The sequence below is a fragment of the Tamandua tetradactyla genome, chromosome 2 (assembly GCF_023851605.1).
Source record: "Tamandua tetradactyla isolate mTamTet1 chromosome 2, mTamTet1.pri, whole genome shotgun sequence".
NCBI classification, from domain to species: domain Eukaryota; kingdom Metazoa; phylum Chordata; class Mammalia; order Pilosa; family Myrmecophagidae; genus Tamandua; species Tamandua tetradactyla.
The window spans coordinates 17,922,134-17,939,335 of NC_135328.1; the positions used below are offsets into that span (position 1 = coordinate 17,922,134).

The 17,202-nt window shown below is 37.8% G+C and overlaps 1 protein-coding gene across 1 annotated transcript in view; it reads left to right on the forward strand.

Annotated features, from left to right (window-relative positions):
* Nucleotides 1–17,202, forward strand: part of LOC143666756 (uncharacterized) — a 279,905-nt gene that overhangs the window by 688 nt on the left and 262,015 nt on the right. The window lies entirely within an intron of this gene.

Here is a 17,202-nt window from a genome sequence, read left to right on the forward strand (position 1 = left end):
AGTGGTGGTGAACAGAGGTTGATAATGTATATGGGCCTCTCTGGAGAAGCTTAACATGAAGGTGAGAAGAGAGAAGAGGGTAGATGGAGCAGATGTGAGGATAGAGGGCTTTTTTTTTATTTGTAGAAAAGATGAGAAAGAAAGATGTGGACATGTTTAAATGCTGGCCCAAATGAGCCAGTAGAATTTTAGAGAGACAGATAGTAGATTACAGGCTACCAGGGGCTGGGGTTGGAAAAGGTAGTGGTAGGGGTGGGAGGGCGGTTGTTGCTTGTGGGGGTGGGCAGAGTCTCTGTTTGAGGTGATGAAAAAGTTGTGATAATGGATGTTGGTGATAGCAGCACAATATTGGGAATATAATCAATGCCACTGAAGTATACACTCGAAAGTGGTTATAATGGGAAATGAGTTGTATATGCTACTAAAAAAGTTAAACAAATTTACAGAAGACTTTAGAAACAAAAACAGAAAGTATCCCCCTATCACTCCTCAGCTCACTGCAATTTGCCTTCTGTCTCCTTTGCCTCCCTTTTCAAATAATATAAAAGTAAAGAGAAAAGTATAATGAATCACTATGCTCTCATCAGCTAGTCTCAATAATTTAGTTTTAACCTTTTGACAATCACATTCCATTATGTTTCCCCTTTCTGGAGTATGATAAAGTAATTTCTAGACATCATGCCCTTTTATCCACAGATGCTTCAGTATGCATCTCTAATTGATAAAGGTGTAATTTATTATTTTTTTTTACATCACCACCAAGGCATTTTCACGCCTAACAGAATGCCTTAATAGTATCCGATACAAAATCCACATGAAAATGTCCCTGCTTGTCTTAAAAATGTCAATTCACAATCAGTTGTTCTAATTACAATCTGGACAAGGTCACAGACCCTTAGCTTCCTCTTCCTCCTCTTTCTCTTTTCCTTCCTTCTCTTTCTGCTCCATCCCTTCATTCCCTTCTTCCTTGCCTCCTCCTTTGAAATATAACTTTTACCATTTTTCCTGTACACAGGAAAAAATAAGGGGAACATCCACAGCCAAAAACTAGATGCCTTAAATCATGACTTTTACAGGTTTCCTTTAATTCATGGGGATAACTCAAGATTTCCTGCCATCTCTGTCCTTTCCAGAAATTGTTTGGGGATCTATAGAGAAGGAAGTCTTTGCATTCATAAAAATACTCATCGTATACATTCAGAAAGCGACTTAAGCAAACATTGTGAAAATGGGAGAATAATGGCAAGTGAGATGAAGTATTTAAACAGAAGTTCAAATATACCTCTTAAAAAAAAGGGAGCCATAATAAGCAAGGTTAAGTAAGCATGTGGTAGGAACTTCAGGTATCTGGAAAGAAAGGAAGTCGCAGCCTCCCCCACGGGTTTTAACTTTTAGAATGAGGATATAAACTTTGATGATGGCTGTGCTGACTTTTCTCATTATTTTTCCCTCCATGTAAGGTCAAATCTGTACACTTATATCTCTGTATTTATTAGGTTATAATAAAATTATACTGTAAGAGACTGTGATATGTTGAATTATGTACCTGAACAAACATGAGTTCTTAACCTGCATCCCCTGTGGGTTTGAACCCAGCCTAAATAGGACCTTCAGAAGATATTATTTTTAGTTAAGATGTGGTCAACTGTAAAAAGGGTGGGTCTTAAATCCTTATTAGTGGAAGCCTTATAAAGAGAAGAAACTGGAAGCAGAGTGAGAAAACGCACAGGAATGCGGAAAGTCAGCGGAAACCGGAAGTCAGTGGAAACCAGCCATCCCCGGAAACGGGAAGAGCAGACTCAGGAAGTGACATCACCGCACAACAAGAGGAAGAACTAGAGGCCAAGGAACCAAGGCTTGCAGGCAAGCCAGCCCAGAAGCACAGACTTCAGGAGAAAGCGAGGCTTGCCGGGACTTCTTCTAGTCTCAAAACTGAGGGTCAAAAAATCCCTGTTGCTTAAGCCAGCTCATTGTATGGTATTTATGATAGCAGCCTGCCAGAGACCCTTGAGGGAGTTGGTGCTAGTCCCTTGATTGTCTTCCACATTGATTCTCACCACTCCTTTCTGCCTTCTCCACACTGTCCCTACAGTGCTGTTTAAAATTTTTTTAAAACTTTTTTTATTGTATAGTATGACATATATACAAAGCAAAGAAATAAAACAGCAATGGTTTTCAAAGCACTCTTCCACAAGTGGTTACAGGACAGATCCCAGAGTTTATCATGGGCTACCAAATGATCCTCTCATATTTTTCCTTCTCACTGCTCCAGAATATAGGAGGCTAGAGGGCTTAAATACTTTTTAGATCATCACAATCAATTTTTTTTCCTTGTTTTTTTTTTTGGTGAAAAATAACATATACAAAAAAGCTATACATGTTAAAGCATAGCACCGCAATTAGTTGTAGAACATATTGCAGACTTTGACATGGGTTACAATTTCACAATTTTAGGTTTTTATTTCTAGCTACTCTGAAATACTGGAGACTAAAACAGATACCAATTTAATGATCCAGCATTGATATTCATTTGTTAAGTCCTATGTTCTGTGTATAATTTCACCATCACCTTTGATCTTTTCATACTTCTCACTGGGATTGTTTGGGCTATGGCAATTCTAAATTTTTGATATTGGAAGGGTCTGTCACTAATATAGGGTAGGGAGATGGAACTATCTGATATTTGGAGAGGCTGGGCTAGTTTTCAGGATTTATCTGGACAAGGGACCCATCTGGAGGTTGTAGGTTTCTGGCAAGTTACTCTAGTGACTGGAACCCTTGTGGAATCTTATATATTTCTCTAGGTGTTCTTTAGGATTGGCTGAAATTGTTCTGGTTGGGGGTTGGCAAGTTATGTTAGGTAGCAAGGTCTACCTGAAGCTTGCATAAGAGCAACCTCCAGAGTAGCCTCTTGACTGTATTTGAACTCTCTCTGCCACTGATACTTTATTAATTACACTTCTTTTCCCCCTTTTGTTCAGGATGTAATTGTTGATCCCATGGTGCCAGGCCAGTATTCATCCCTGGGAGTCATCTCCCACGTTGCCAGGGAGACTTTCACCCCAGAATGCCATGTTCCACGTAGTGGGGAGGGCAATGATTTCACTTGCAGAGTTGGGCTTAGAGAGACTGAGGCCACATCTGAGAAACAACAGAGGTCCTCCAGAAGTAACCCTTAGGCTTGCCTATAGGTAGTCTAAGCTTCTCCATTACCTATATAAGCTTCACAAGAGTAAGCCTTATGGTCAAGGGCATGGCCTATTGATTTGGGTGTCCCTAAAGTTTGACGCAATATCAGGGGATTCCCTGATGGTAAGATTTAATAGTTCCATATTCTATCTCCCCTCCCTCAGGGGACTTTGCCAACACTTTTTAATTATCTGCTTAATATACTCTAGGATGTTTCCAGGCATTACAATAATCTACACAGGATTAAAGGACCTCTTTCTTATTCTGTGCTTCATGTGTTTCATTTATTCAAATGAGCTATACAAATAGGTTGAATTAGATTATGCACTACAGAAAATTTCAGTTCCAGATCAAATAAACCTTTCTTCCATTGGTCTCAAAGAGTATGTATGGTTCTAAAATAATAGACACTGTCTTCCTTACCCCTGTGTTCTGAATTGCTTTAACCCTCTACGACCCTCTAACCTCTACGACTTCGTTCTCATCTCTAAATATCAGGTTACATATATAAAACAGCCTCTCCAAAATCCAGAAATAATAATCACCACTCTGGACTTAATATGTCTGCTCTGAAAGCTTACAATTTGGGCCTCCGTTTTCTTATAAGCATTTTCTAAAGGTGACCATATCATTGTTGTTTTTCTTTTGTTTCTGACTTATTTTGTCTTATACCATATGTCCCACATGTTTATTTGCATCGTTGCGTGCCTCATGACATTATTCCTTTTTGTAGCAGCAGAACCTTCGTTCATAAGTATACACCATTGTTCACCAATCTACTTCTCCATCAGTGCATCCTTCAGGCACCTGCATTCATCGGGCATCATGTAGAAGGCCCCAAGTCTGCAGTCCATCAACATTCTCAATTTTAGATAATTTCATTGTTCCCAAGAGACAGGAAACCAATAAACACACCCTCAACAAATAGGAAATCTAAACCTCCTCTTATCTCTTGTCTCTCCCCTGATTATTTACCTCTGCTGTTGCTGTGGTAGTACTGATGGTTTACTTTTGAACATAGCTTATAGCATGCAATAGCAGTTTTTCCCCTCTACGCTGGACTTAAACACTCTTTATACAAGAATCATATCTTTGAAGTAACTCCTACGAGAACACATTCATATTTCTAGTGCGAATCCATGGGACACGTAGGACTATACAACCCCTTTCAATCTTGTTCATCTTCAATATGGTAATGTTACTTCTAGACCCACTAGAGAATAGCCTTTGCTCTTATCTATTCCCTTACATTGGAATTTAACCTCATTAGCTAATGGTTCACCCATCTCTAGCTTCTATGTATCTCTAAGTCCCCTATATTCTGTATTATAGGCCTCTGATTATACCTTTATGCTGGTCATGAAAGTGGAATCATACAGTATCTATCCTTCTGTGTCTGGCTAATTTCGCTCAGCATTATGTCCTCAAGGCTCAGCCATCTTGTCATGTGCTTCAGGATGTCATTTTGTCCTGATATTTTAAATTTTTAAGGTGAAAGATCTAATCACCACTTACCTCTTTTAAAAATCTACTAGTAGTTTCCCTTTACAGTCTTAATAAAACCACAAATACCTAGTCTGGCTTATGAGGCTCACCCCCACCTTATTTCAAACTATCTTTCCTTCTCTTCTGTTGCCTCAGGCAGGTTGGACTTTTCCCAGTTTCTGCAGAATGTTATGCTTTCTCCTGCTAAGTGCCTTTGCCCATCCTGTATCTTCTGATTTGAATGCCACACCTACCTCCTTACCTGCCCACCTTCCTTCTAAGTTGGGTGCCTTCTTTGTTAGAAAACCATGTTCTTTTCTTTCTGAGCTCTTATCCAAGCTGGTAATCATTAATTCATTAATGGAATTATTTGGCTAAATCTGTGTTCTTAGTTCAGGTCATGCATGACATATGTGGATGGTGTCCCCTGGAGCAGGCCCTTCCCTGCCGGACCCCAAACTTGCAGAAAGTTAGGACATTGTATTTGCTTACTACCTTACACCCACAGTATATAGGAGGAATGTAATACATATTTATTGATTGAATAAATGAATGGCTATCAGAGGTGGCTCTTACTCAAGCTCATTTCTCTAGTTTTAAAAAATTAAAGTTTGTAAAGTAGCTCTGATTCAGTTCTCTGTTAAATATACACACATACATTTATATTGTTTTGACATCCTCAGAAGTGTGTGCATATATAGAAATAAATAAAATATATAATATATAAATATATCCTATATTATATAAAGATATATAATAACAAAATTGCTATTATCTTTTAGTATTTATCCACTGGGCAATATATTGTATACACGTCAATATGTATTCCTTGGCAAAATATTTTCCAAATGGTATTCTCACACTAATGTTGAATCTGTGCTGGGATATAAGGATTTGATGGGAAGTCAGTTTGGGAAAAGCTCATGTCAGGAAATCTGTGTCCGCCACATCTGAAAAAAGTGAGTGCCTCAGGTTCTATAGCCATGCTTTGCAGGCAACAGGGTCATTTGTACCAAAGGAGAAGCTAAAACCAGTGTCCCTTTTGCAGTTGCATATTCTTCCAGTCTTTGTTACTTTACTTTTCCATGCCCTCAAAGTTCATTTTATTGTGTCTCACTGTGTGGGGCACAATTTTATCTTGTTTGACATGATTATATACCTTCTAATGAGCAAGGATATTAACTATTAATTTTATAAACACAAGTAAGCCAAATTAAGTTTGCCAATTTTTCTCTTAGGTTGCACAGATTTTACTCGCAGTTTTCATTTGAGAAGGTGCTGCATTAAAGTTCCTGTAAATACCTTGGTTCAGGCAATGCCTCTCTGTCAGTTCATTAGATTTTGTGTTCCTGTGGCCTTGTTTTGGACATAGGGGCTTAAATTGACAAAAAGCCATGATCTGTTCTCAGCCTGAAAAATTTCAAAGTCTCTTATCAGATGGCTCTTTTGGAAATATCAACGCTTTTCTAAACTGACGATGCTGCAATAGAAACAATGCTACAGACAGTGTTTATCATGGAAGTAATTTCTAGTCCCAATAAAACGGACTCAGGGATGTTTGCTCTGATGACATGTTTTTCACTTGAGAGCACTAAAGACTTAGCTACAGCTGGTGCTTGTCCACAACCTGGCATTAGAATTGTCTCATTTTCTGAGGATTGAGTATAGAGTACATCTGGTATGATAAAACATTATTTGATAATTGTGCAATATCATTTCCAACTGCACATAATTTCTGAAAGCTAATGTGGATACCTTTTGCTTTTTAGAATTTGTATTCTTTCCCTGCTCCCCAAATTTTTTCTTGACTTTTGAATTGAAAAGAATATATAAACTCAAGTTGAGACTATCATTATCATATGGTTCTTTTGTTTTCTAATTAATATTCTATAATTATTAAAGAATCAAAATTCAGAAGATGACATGAGTTGGTAATTATGCTGTTCTGATTTTGCTTTTGCTTTGATATTTGCATCCTAAATCTGGACACTAAGAAATAGAAATTGCAGATGCAAAAGTTTAGAAAATAATGATAACGAGAAAAATCCCTGAAAGAGCCCATAGGATATGAGGCAAATCTGTGGCATGAGTACTTTCACTATTAAATGACAATGAAAGTAAATAAACCATAATCATAATTGAAAGGTAAACACCAAACAACCATTTAAGGAGTGCTTATGAGGCAATATGAAAAATACAAGTATCCTGTAAGAAATATGGATGGAAGAGGGTAGTCAGGAGGAAGGCTCATATGCAAACAATTTTTGGAGCCCCAGAAAGGGAAGATGAGTGCTGGGTGTGGGTTGAAGTACCTACCCTGACACGGACATGTTCTTAATCTTAATCCTCATTCCTGGGAGTATGAACCCGTTGTAAATAGGAGCTCTAGAAGATGTTATTTTTTAGTGCAAGTGTGGCCTTAATGAATGAGGCAGGTTCTCAATCCACATTACGGCAGGCTTAAAAAGAGAAGAAACCAGTAGCCAGAAGTCAAAGAGAGCCACACTGAGAAGCCAGAAACTGAAAGTCAGCAGGAACCAGAAGAGCAGATGCAAGGAGTGAGATGTCTTTCTGTGTGGGAGGCAGAGATACAAGCCAAGGAGCTCCCAGGATTGCAGCAAGACACCCCAGAATGCTACAGTCTTTGGTAAGAAAGCATGGTCTTCATTTTGGACATCTGGCCTCCGAAAATGTGAATCAATAACTTTTTGTTGTCTAAATCAATCCATTGTGTGGTAGAGCAGCCTGGCAAGGTAAGACACTGGCTAAAATATCTTCAGGTGGTACTTGTCTGGGTACCCCTTGCCCATCAGGCCTTTATAAATTGTACCAGGTACAATTTTTTTTTTTATCCTCTCATCTGCTGTGATGAAAAGATAGGAAAAAGCAATTTATAAAATGGAAAGTAAGTAAAATACTGATCTTCCACTTTATCCTATCAAATTGACGAAGAGTTAAAAAAAAAAGATGCTATACAGGCTGGGAAGGGTATAGGAAAATGAGCATTTGCCTAATGTTTGTAGAAGTTTAAATGGATTCAGCATTTTTGAAAGACAATTAGATCTGTTGGGTAATAAATCTGTTTGACCTATTAATTTTATTTCTAGGATTTTATCCTGAGGAAATTAGGGATATATGAAGAGATAAACAATGACATTCTTATAGAGAAAGAGGGGGAAATAAGTAATCTTACAGTTTTAAAAATTATACTCATTGCTATGCAGAACCCACTACATCCAACACACTGTACTAAGTAAATGTGATATCCCATCTATTAGTTTGGTATTTAAAAATTTTTTGGCATAGAGAGGGTTTGTAATTTTTCGGAAGTCATATGGTTAATAACTGGCACAGCTTAAATCAAGCCCCCATTTGACTTGCTAACCACTCTATTAAATGCCCTCTATTACTGAAGAGTATTTAATGACATAAGGTGATAACTTACAAATGTTACTATATAAAAAAAATAGGCTATATTTCATTTCTCTGATAGATGTAGGACTATTCAGATTTTCTATTTGTTTTTCTGAACACTTTCTGTAAGCTATATTTTTCTAGGAATCAGTCTATTTGGCTTAACATTCAAAGCTATTGACATAAAGTTGTTAATCCTTTATTATATTTTAATGTCTCTAGAATCTGTAATCTGTGTAATCTTTTGTTCCTGTTATTTGCTTTTTTTCCTTTTTTCTTGAAGTGTCTTAACTGGGGTTTATTATATTTGCTTTTTTTCCTTTTTTCTTGAAGTGTCTTAACTGGGGTTTATTAAGTATATTGGTCTTTTCAAAGAACTAATTTTTTACTTTGTTGATTCTCTTTATATGTTTGTTTTATATGTCATTAATTGATAATTTTATCTTCCTTGTTCCCTGTGGTGTTTTGAAGCTGTATGCACCCCAGAAAGGCATGTTCTTAAATTTAATCTCTTCTTGTGTTTGTGGACCCGTTGTAAGTAGGACTTATTGATGAGCTTACTTTTTTTAATAGGGCCCACTCTAGTGGATATGAAATGGTAACTCATTGTGGTTTTCATTTGTAGTTTCCTAGTGCCTAATAATGTTGAACATCTTTTCATGTGCTTTTTAGCCATGTGTACATCTTTTTTTGGAGAAATGTCTATTCAAGTTTTTGGCTCATATAAAAAAATTTTATCTCTTTATTATTGAGTGTAGGATTTCATATTTTCTGGATATTAAACCCTTATTGGATAAAAGTGGTTTCTAAATATTTTTCTCTCATTCTATATGCTGTTATTTTACTTTCTTTTTTTCTTCTCTTTTGGGTGAGGGATAGGATACTCGTGACCCCAGTGGCTTTATTTATTTATTTTTATTTTAAGTTTTCAAAAAAGTTTTTCTTATTTTTTTTAAAAACATAACAACATACAAAAACAAACATTCTTATCATATGATCATTCCATTCTTGGTATATAATCAATAACTCACAATATCATCACATTGTTGTATATTCATCATCATGATAATTTCTTAGAACATTTGCATCAATTCAGAAAAAGAAATAAAAAGAAAAAAGAAAAATACATCAATAATACCATACCCCTTTCCCCTCCTCTCATTGAGGATTATTGATTTCCAACGTCATTCTTTTATGATCTGAGAAAGTGTTTTGTATGATTTCAATATTTTTTAATGTATTGAGACTTGCTTTGTGACCCAGCATATGGTCTATCCTTGAGAATGATCCATGATCATTCTGTTGTGGGGTATAATGTTCTATAAATGTCTGTTAAGTCTAGCTCATTTACTGTATTATTAATTCTCTGTTTCTTTATTGATCCTCCGTCTAGATGTTCTGTCCATTGATTAGAGTGGGGAATTGAAGTCTCCAACTATTATGGTAGATGTGTCTGTTTCTCTTTTCAGTGTTTCCAGTATTTGCCTCATGTATTTTGGAGCACTCTGGCTTGGTGCATAAATATTTATGATTGTTATGTCTTCTTGTTGAATTGTTCCTTTTTTAAATACATAGTGTCCTTCTTTGTCTCTTTTTGTTGTTTTACATTTGAAGTCTAATTTGTTGGATATTAGTATAGCTACTCCTGCTCTTTTCTGATTGTTATTTGTATGAAATATCTTTTCCCACCCTTTCACTTGCAATCCATGTTTATCCTTGGGTCTAAGATGCATCTCCTGTAGACAGCATATAGATGGGTCCTGTTTTTTTAATCCATTCTGCCAGTCTATGTCTTTTGATTGGGAAGTTTAATCCATTAACATTTAGTGCTGTTACTGTATGGGCAGTACTTTCTTCTACCATTTTGCCTTTTGGATTTTATATGTCATATCTAATTTTTCTTATTTTTACCTTTACTGATAGTTTTCAATTCTACACTCTTCTCCACACCTCTCTCTCCTGTCTTTTCCTATCTATCTCTAGTGTTCCCTGTAGTGTTTCCTGCAGAGCCTGTCTCTTGGTCACAAATTTTCTCAGTGATTTTTTGTCTGAAGATGTTTTAATTTCCCCCTCTTTTTTGATGGACAGTTTTGCTGGATATAGAATTCTTGGTTGGCAGTTTTTTTCTTTTGGTATCTTAAATATATCATCTCACTGTCTTCTTGCCTCCATGGTTTCTGCTGAGAAATCTATGCATAGTCTTATTGGGTTTCCCTTGTATGTGATGGATTGTTTTTCTCTTGCTGCTTTCAAGAATCTCTCTTTCTCTTTGACATCATGATATTCTGATTGGTAAGTGTCTTGGAGTGTGTCTATTTGCATCTATTCTGTTTGGGGTAAGCTGCACTTCTTGGATCTGTAATTTTAAGTTTTTCATAAAAGTTTGGAAAATTTCAATAATTTTCTCCATTAGTTTTTCTCCTCCTTTTCCCTTCTGTTCTCCTTCTGGGACACCCACAACACATATATTCATATGCTTCATGTTGTCATTCAATTCCCTGAGTCCCTGCTCATATCTGTCCATTCTTTTCCCTATATTTTCTTTTGCTTGTCGGATTTCAGATGTCCTGTCCCCCAGTTCATTAATCCTGTCTCCTGCCTCTTGAAATCTAACATTGTAGGTTTCCATTGCTTTTTTCATCTCTTTTACTGTGCTTTTCATTCCCAGAAGTTCTGTGATTTGTTTTTTCAGACTTTTGATTTCTTCTTTTTGTTCATTCCTTGCCTTCTTTAGATCCTCCCTCAATTCACTGGTTTGATTTTTTTTTTATTAATTAACGGAAAAAAAGAAATTAACCCAACATTTAGAAATCATACCATTCTACATATGCAATCAGTAATTCTTAACATCATCACATAGATGCATGATCATCATTTCTTAGTACATTTGCATTGGTTTAGAGGAACTAGCAACACAACAGAAAAAGATACAGAATGTTAATATAGAGAAAAGAAATAAAAGTAATAATAATAGTAAAAACAAAACAAAACAAAACAAAACAAAACCTATAGCTCAGATGCAGCTTCATTCAGTGTTTTAACATGATTACTTTACACTTAGGTATTATTGTGCTGTCCATTTTTGAGTTTTTGTATTTAGTCCTGTTGCACAGTCTGTATCCCTTCAGCTCCAATTACCCATTATCTTACCCTGTTTCTAACTCCTGCTGGACTCTGTTACCAATGACATATTCCAAGTTTATTCTCGAATGTCCGTTCACATCAGTGGGACCATACAGTATTTGTCCTTTAGTTTTTGGCTGGACTCACTCAGCATAATGTTCTCTAGGTCCATCCATGTTATTACATGCTTCATAAGTTTATCTTGTCTTAAAGCTGCATAATATTCCATCGTATGTATACACCACAGTTTGTTTAGCCACTCGTCTGTTGATGGACATTTTGACTGTTTCTATCTCTTTGCAATTGTAAATAACGCTGCTATAAACATTGGTGTGCAAATGTCCGTTTGTGTCTTTGCCCTTAAGTCCTTTGAGTAGATACCTAGCAATGGTATTGCTGGTTCATATGGCAATTCTATATTCAGCTTTTTGAGGAACCGCCAAACTGCCTTCCACAGTGGTTGCACCATTTGACATTCCCACCAACAGTGGATAAGTGTGCCTCTTTCTCCGCATCCTCTCCAGCACTTGTCATTTTCTGTTTTGTTGATAATGGCCATTCTGGTGGGTGTGAGATGATATCTCATTGTGGTTTTGATTTGCATTTCTCTAATGGCCAGGGACATTGAGCATCTCTTCATGTGCCTCTTGGCCATCCGTATTTCCTCTTCTGGTAGGTGTCTGTTCAAGTCTTTTTCCCATTTTGTAATTGGGTTGGCTGTCTTTTTGTTGTTGAGTTGAACAATCTCTTTATAAATTCTGGATACTAGACCTTTATCTGATATGTCATTTCCAAATATTATCTCCCATTGTGTAGGCTGTCTTTCTACTTTCTTGATGAAGTTCTTTGATGCACAAAAGTGTTTAGTTTTGTGGAGCTCCCATTTATTTATTTCCTTCTTCAGTGCTCTTGCTTTAGGTTTAAGGTCCATAAAACCGCCTCCAATTGTAAGTTTCATAAGATATCTCCCTACATTTTCCTCTAACTGTTTTATGGTCTTAGACTTAATGTTTAGATCTTTGATCCATTTTGAGTTAACTTTTGTATAAGGTGTGAGATATGGGTCTTCTTTCATTCTTTTGCATATGGATATCCAGTTCTCTAGGCACCATTTATTGAAGAGACTGTTCTGTCCCAGGTGAGTTGACTTGACTGCCTTATCAAAGATCAAATGTCCATAGATGAGAGGGTCTATATCTGAGCACTCTATTCGATTCCATTGGTCGATATATCTATCTTTATGCCAATACCATGCTGTTTTGACCACTGTGGCTTCATAATATGCCTTAAAGTCAGGCAGCACGAGACCTCCAGCTTCGTTTTTTTCCTAAAGATGTTTTTAGCAATTCGGGGCACCCTGCCCTTCCAGATAAATTTGCTTATTGGTTTTTCTATTTTTGACAAATAAGTTGTTGGGATTTTGATTGGTAGTGCATTGAATCTGTAGATCAATTTAGGTAGGATTGACATCTTAATTATATTTAGTCTTCCAATCCATGAACACGGTATGCCCTTCCATCTATTTAGGTCTTCTGTGATTTCTTTTAGCAGTTTTTTGTAGTTTTCTTTATATAGGTTTTTTGTCTGTTTAGTTAAATTTATTCCTAGGTATTTTATTCTTTTAGTTGCGATTGTAAATGGGATTCGTTTCTTGATTTCCCCCTCAGCTTGTTCATTACTAGTGTATAGAAATGCTACAGATTTTTGAATGTTGATCTTGTAACCTGCTACTTTGCTGTACTCATTTATTAGCTCTAGTAGTTTTGTTGTGGATTTTTCCGGGTTTTCGACGTATAGTATCATATCGTCTGCAAACAGTGATAGTTTTACTTCTTCCTTTCCAATTTTGATGCCTTGTATTTCTTTTTCTTGTCTAATTGCTCTGGCTAGAACCTCCAACACAATGTTGAATAATAGTGGTGATAGTGGACATCCTTGTCTTGTTCCTGATCTTAGGGGGAACGTTTTCAATTTTTCCCCATTGAGGATGATATTAGCTGTGGGTTTTTCATATATTCCCTCTATCATTTTAAGGAAGTTCCCTTGTATTCCTATCTTTTGAAGTGTTTTCAACAGGAAAGGATGTTGAATCTTGTCAAATGCCTTCTCTGCATCAATTGAGATGATCATGTGATTTTTCTGCTTTGATTTGTTGATGTGGTGTATTACATTAATTGATTTTCTTATGTTGAACCATCCTTGCATACCTGGGATGAATCCTACTTGGTCATGATGTATAATTCTTTTAATGTGTTGTTGGATACGATTTTCTAGAATTTTATTGAGGATTTTTGCATCTATATTCATTAGAGAGATTGGTCTGTAGTTTTCTTTTTTTTGTAATATCTTTGCCTGGTTTTGGTATGAGGGTGATGTTGGCTTCATAGAATGAATTAGGTAGTTTTCCCTCCACTTCGATTTTTTTGAAGAGTTTGAAGAGTTGGTACTAATTCTTTCTGGAATGTTTGATAGAATTCACATGTGAAGCCGTCTGGTCCTGGACTTTTTTTTTTTAGGAAGCTTTTGAATGACTAATTCAATTTCTTTACTTGTGATTGGTTTGTTGAGGTCATCTATTTCTTCTTGAGTCAAAGTTGGTTGTTCATGTCTTTCCAGGAACCCGTCCATTTCATCTAAATTGTTGTATTTATTAGCGTAAAGTTGTTCATAGTATCCTGTTATTACCTCCTTTATTTCTGTGAGGTCAGTAGTTATGTCTCCTCTTCCATTTCTGATCTTATTTATTTGCATCCTCTCTCTTCTTCTTTTTGTCAATCTTGCTAAGGGCCCATCAATCTTATTGATTTTCTCATAGAACCAACTTCTGGTCTTATTGATTTTCTCTATTGTTTTCATGTTTTCAATTTCATTTATTTCTGCTCTACTCTTTGTTATTTCTTTCCTTTTGCTTGCTTTGGGATTCGTTTGCTGTTCTTTCTCCAGTTCTTCCAAGTGGACAGTTAATTCCTGCATCTTTTCCTTTTCTTCTTTTCTGATATAGGCATTTAGGGCAATAAATTTCCCTTTTAGCACTGCCTTTGCTGCGTCCCATAAGTTTTGATATGTTGTGTTTTCATTTTCATTCTCCTCGAGGTATTTACTAATTTCTCTTGCAATTTCTTCTTTGACCCACTTGTTGTTTAAGAGTGTGTTGTTGAGCCTCCACGTATTTGTGAATTTTCTGGCACTCCGCCTATTATTGATTTCCAACTTCATTCCTTTATGATCCGAGAAAGTGTTGTGTATGATTTCAATCTTTTTAAATTTGTTAAGACTTGCTTTGTGACCCAGCATATGGTCTATCTTTGAGAATGATCCATGAGCACTTGAGAAAAAGGTGTATCCTGCTGTTGTGGGATGTAATGTCCTATAAATGTCTGTTAAGTCTAGCTCATTTATAGTAATATTCAGATTCTCTATTTCTTTATTGATCCTCTATCTAGATGTTCTGTCCATTGATGAGAGTGGTGAATTGAAGTCTCCAACTATTATGGTATATGTGTCTATTTCCCTTTTCAGTGTTTGCAGTGTATTCCTCACGTATTTTGGGGCATTCTGGTTCGGTGCGTAAATATTTATGATTGTTATGTCTTCTTGTTTAATTGTTCCTTTTATTAGTATATAGTATCCTTCTTTGTCTCTTTTAACTGTTTTACATTTGAAGTCTAATTTGTTGGATATTAGTATAGCCACTCCTGCTCTTTTCTGGTTGTTATTTGCATGAAATATCTTTTCCCAACCTTTCACTTTCAACCTATATTTATCTTTGGGTCTAAGATGTGTTTCCTGTAGACAGCATATAGAAGGATCCTGTTTTTTAATCCATTCTTCCAGTCTATGTCTTTTAATTGGGGAATTCAGTCCATTGACATTTAGAGTTATTACTGTTTGGATAATATTTTCCTCTACCATTTTGCCTTTTGTATTATATATATCATATCTGACTTTCCTTCTTTCTACACTCTTCTCCATGTCTCTCTCTTCTGTCTTTTCGTATCTGACTCTAGTGCTCCCTTTAGTATTTCTTGCAGAGCTGGTCTCTTGGTCACAAATTCTCTCAGTGACTTTTTGTCTGAGAATGTTTTAATTTCTCCCTCATTTTTGAAGGACAATTTTGCTGGATAAAGGAGTCTTGGTTGGCAGTTTTTCTCTTTTAGTAACTTAAATATATCATCCCACTGTCTTCTAGCTTCCATGGTTTCTGCTGAGAAATCTACACATAGTCTTATTGGGTTTCCCTTGTATGTGATGGATTGCTTCTCTCTTGCTGCTTTCAAGATCCTCTCTTTCTCTTTGACCTCTGACATTCTAACTAGTAAGTGTCTTGGGGAACGCCTATTTGGGTCTAATCTCTTTGGGGTGCACTGCACTTCTTGGATCTGTAATTTTAGGTCTTTCATAAGAGTTGGGAAATTTTCAGTGATAATTTCTTCCATTAGTTTTTCTCCTCCTTTTCCGTTCTCTTCTCCTTCTGGGACACCCACAACACGTATATTTGTGCGCTTCATATTGTCCTTGAGTTCCCTGATACCCTGTTCAAAATTTTCCATTCTTTCCCCAATAGTTTCTGTTTCTTTTTGGAATTCAGATGTTCCATCCTCCAAATCACTAATTCTATCTTTTGTCTCTTTAAATCTATCATTGTAGGTATCCATTGTTTTTTCCATCTTTTCTACTTTATCCTTCACTTCCATAAGCTCTGTGATTTGTTTTTTCAGTTTTTCTATTTCTTCTTTTTGTTCAGCCCATGTCTTCTTCATGTCTTCCCTCAATTTATCTATTTCATTTTTGAAGAGGTTTTCCATTTCTGTTCGTATATTCAGCATTAGTTGTTTCAGCTCCTGTATCTCATTTGAACTATTGGTTTGTTCCTTTGACTGGGCCATATTTTCAATTTTCTGAGCGTGATCCGTTATCTTCTGCTGGCGTCTGGGCATTTAGTCAGATTTCCCTGGGTGTTGGACCCAACAGGTTGAAAGATTTTTCTGTGAAATCTCTGGGTTCTGTTTTTCTTATCCTGCCCAGTAGGTGGCGCTCGTGGCACACGTTTGTCTGCGGGTTCCACCAGTAAAAGGTGCTGTGGGTCCTTTAACTTTGGAAAACTCTCGCCGTGGGGGAGGTTCGCCAGCCGAAGCGACTTGGAAGTGTGCCAGCCGGCCCGGGGGTCCGAACGCAGGGAGGGTCGCTGGCCGCCGCAGCCCGGGAGAGCGCCCGACCAAATTTCCTAGTCGGCCCGGGGCGCCAAGCATGGCGGGAGGGCGCCAGCCGCCGCAGCCCGAGAGAGTGCACCGTTCCCAGCCGGACCGGGGAGTCACGTGTTTGTAAGGGACCCCCCCGGTCACCGTTCTCCGCGGTCTCGGGATTTCCGACCCAACTCTCTCAGTTGGTCCGGGGGGCCTCGCGTGGTGGGGGCACCAGCCGCTGCAGCCCGAGGGGACCGCCTGCCCAATTCTGTCAGCTGGCCTAGGAAGGAGGAAGGGAGGGACTCCGGCCGCTTGCCGTCCCGCCCAGGAAATCCCGCGCCCCTCGGCGATCTCACCGGAGCTGGTTCTCCCAGACAGTCAGCCGTTCCAGGATGGGGTATGCCGTCTCTTTGATCTCCGTCGTGGCTCCGGGAGCTGCTCTGTATTATCTCCACTCCCCCAGTAGCTGTTCTGGAGGAGGAAAGGTGAGGGTGGCAAGGCTGTCAATGATGGTGGCGGAGGAGCTGGTGAAGGCAGAAGAGGGCACGGTGGTGGTTGGAGAGCCGCCGGAGCAGGAGGAGAAAGGGAAGGATAAGATGGCGGATGGACCGCCGCCAGAGCAGAAGGGGAAAGAGAAGGGCAAGATGGCGGCGGGAGCGCCGCCGGCGGAGAAAGAGGGAGAGGAGGGCTGGCTGGCGGCAGGAGTGCCGCCGGCGGAGCCACTGGTTTGATTTTTGATGAGGTTTTCCATGTCTGTTCGAACATTCTGAATTAAACTCCTGTATGTCATTTGAATTGTTGGTTTGTT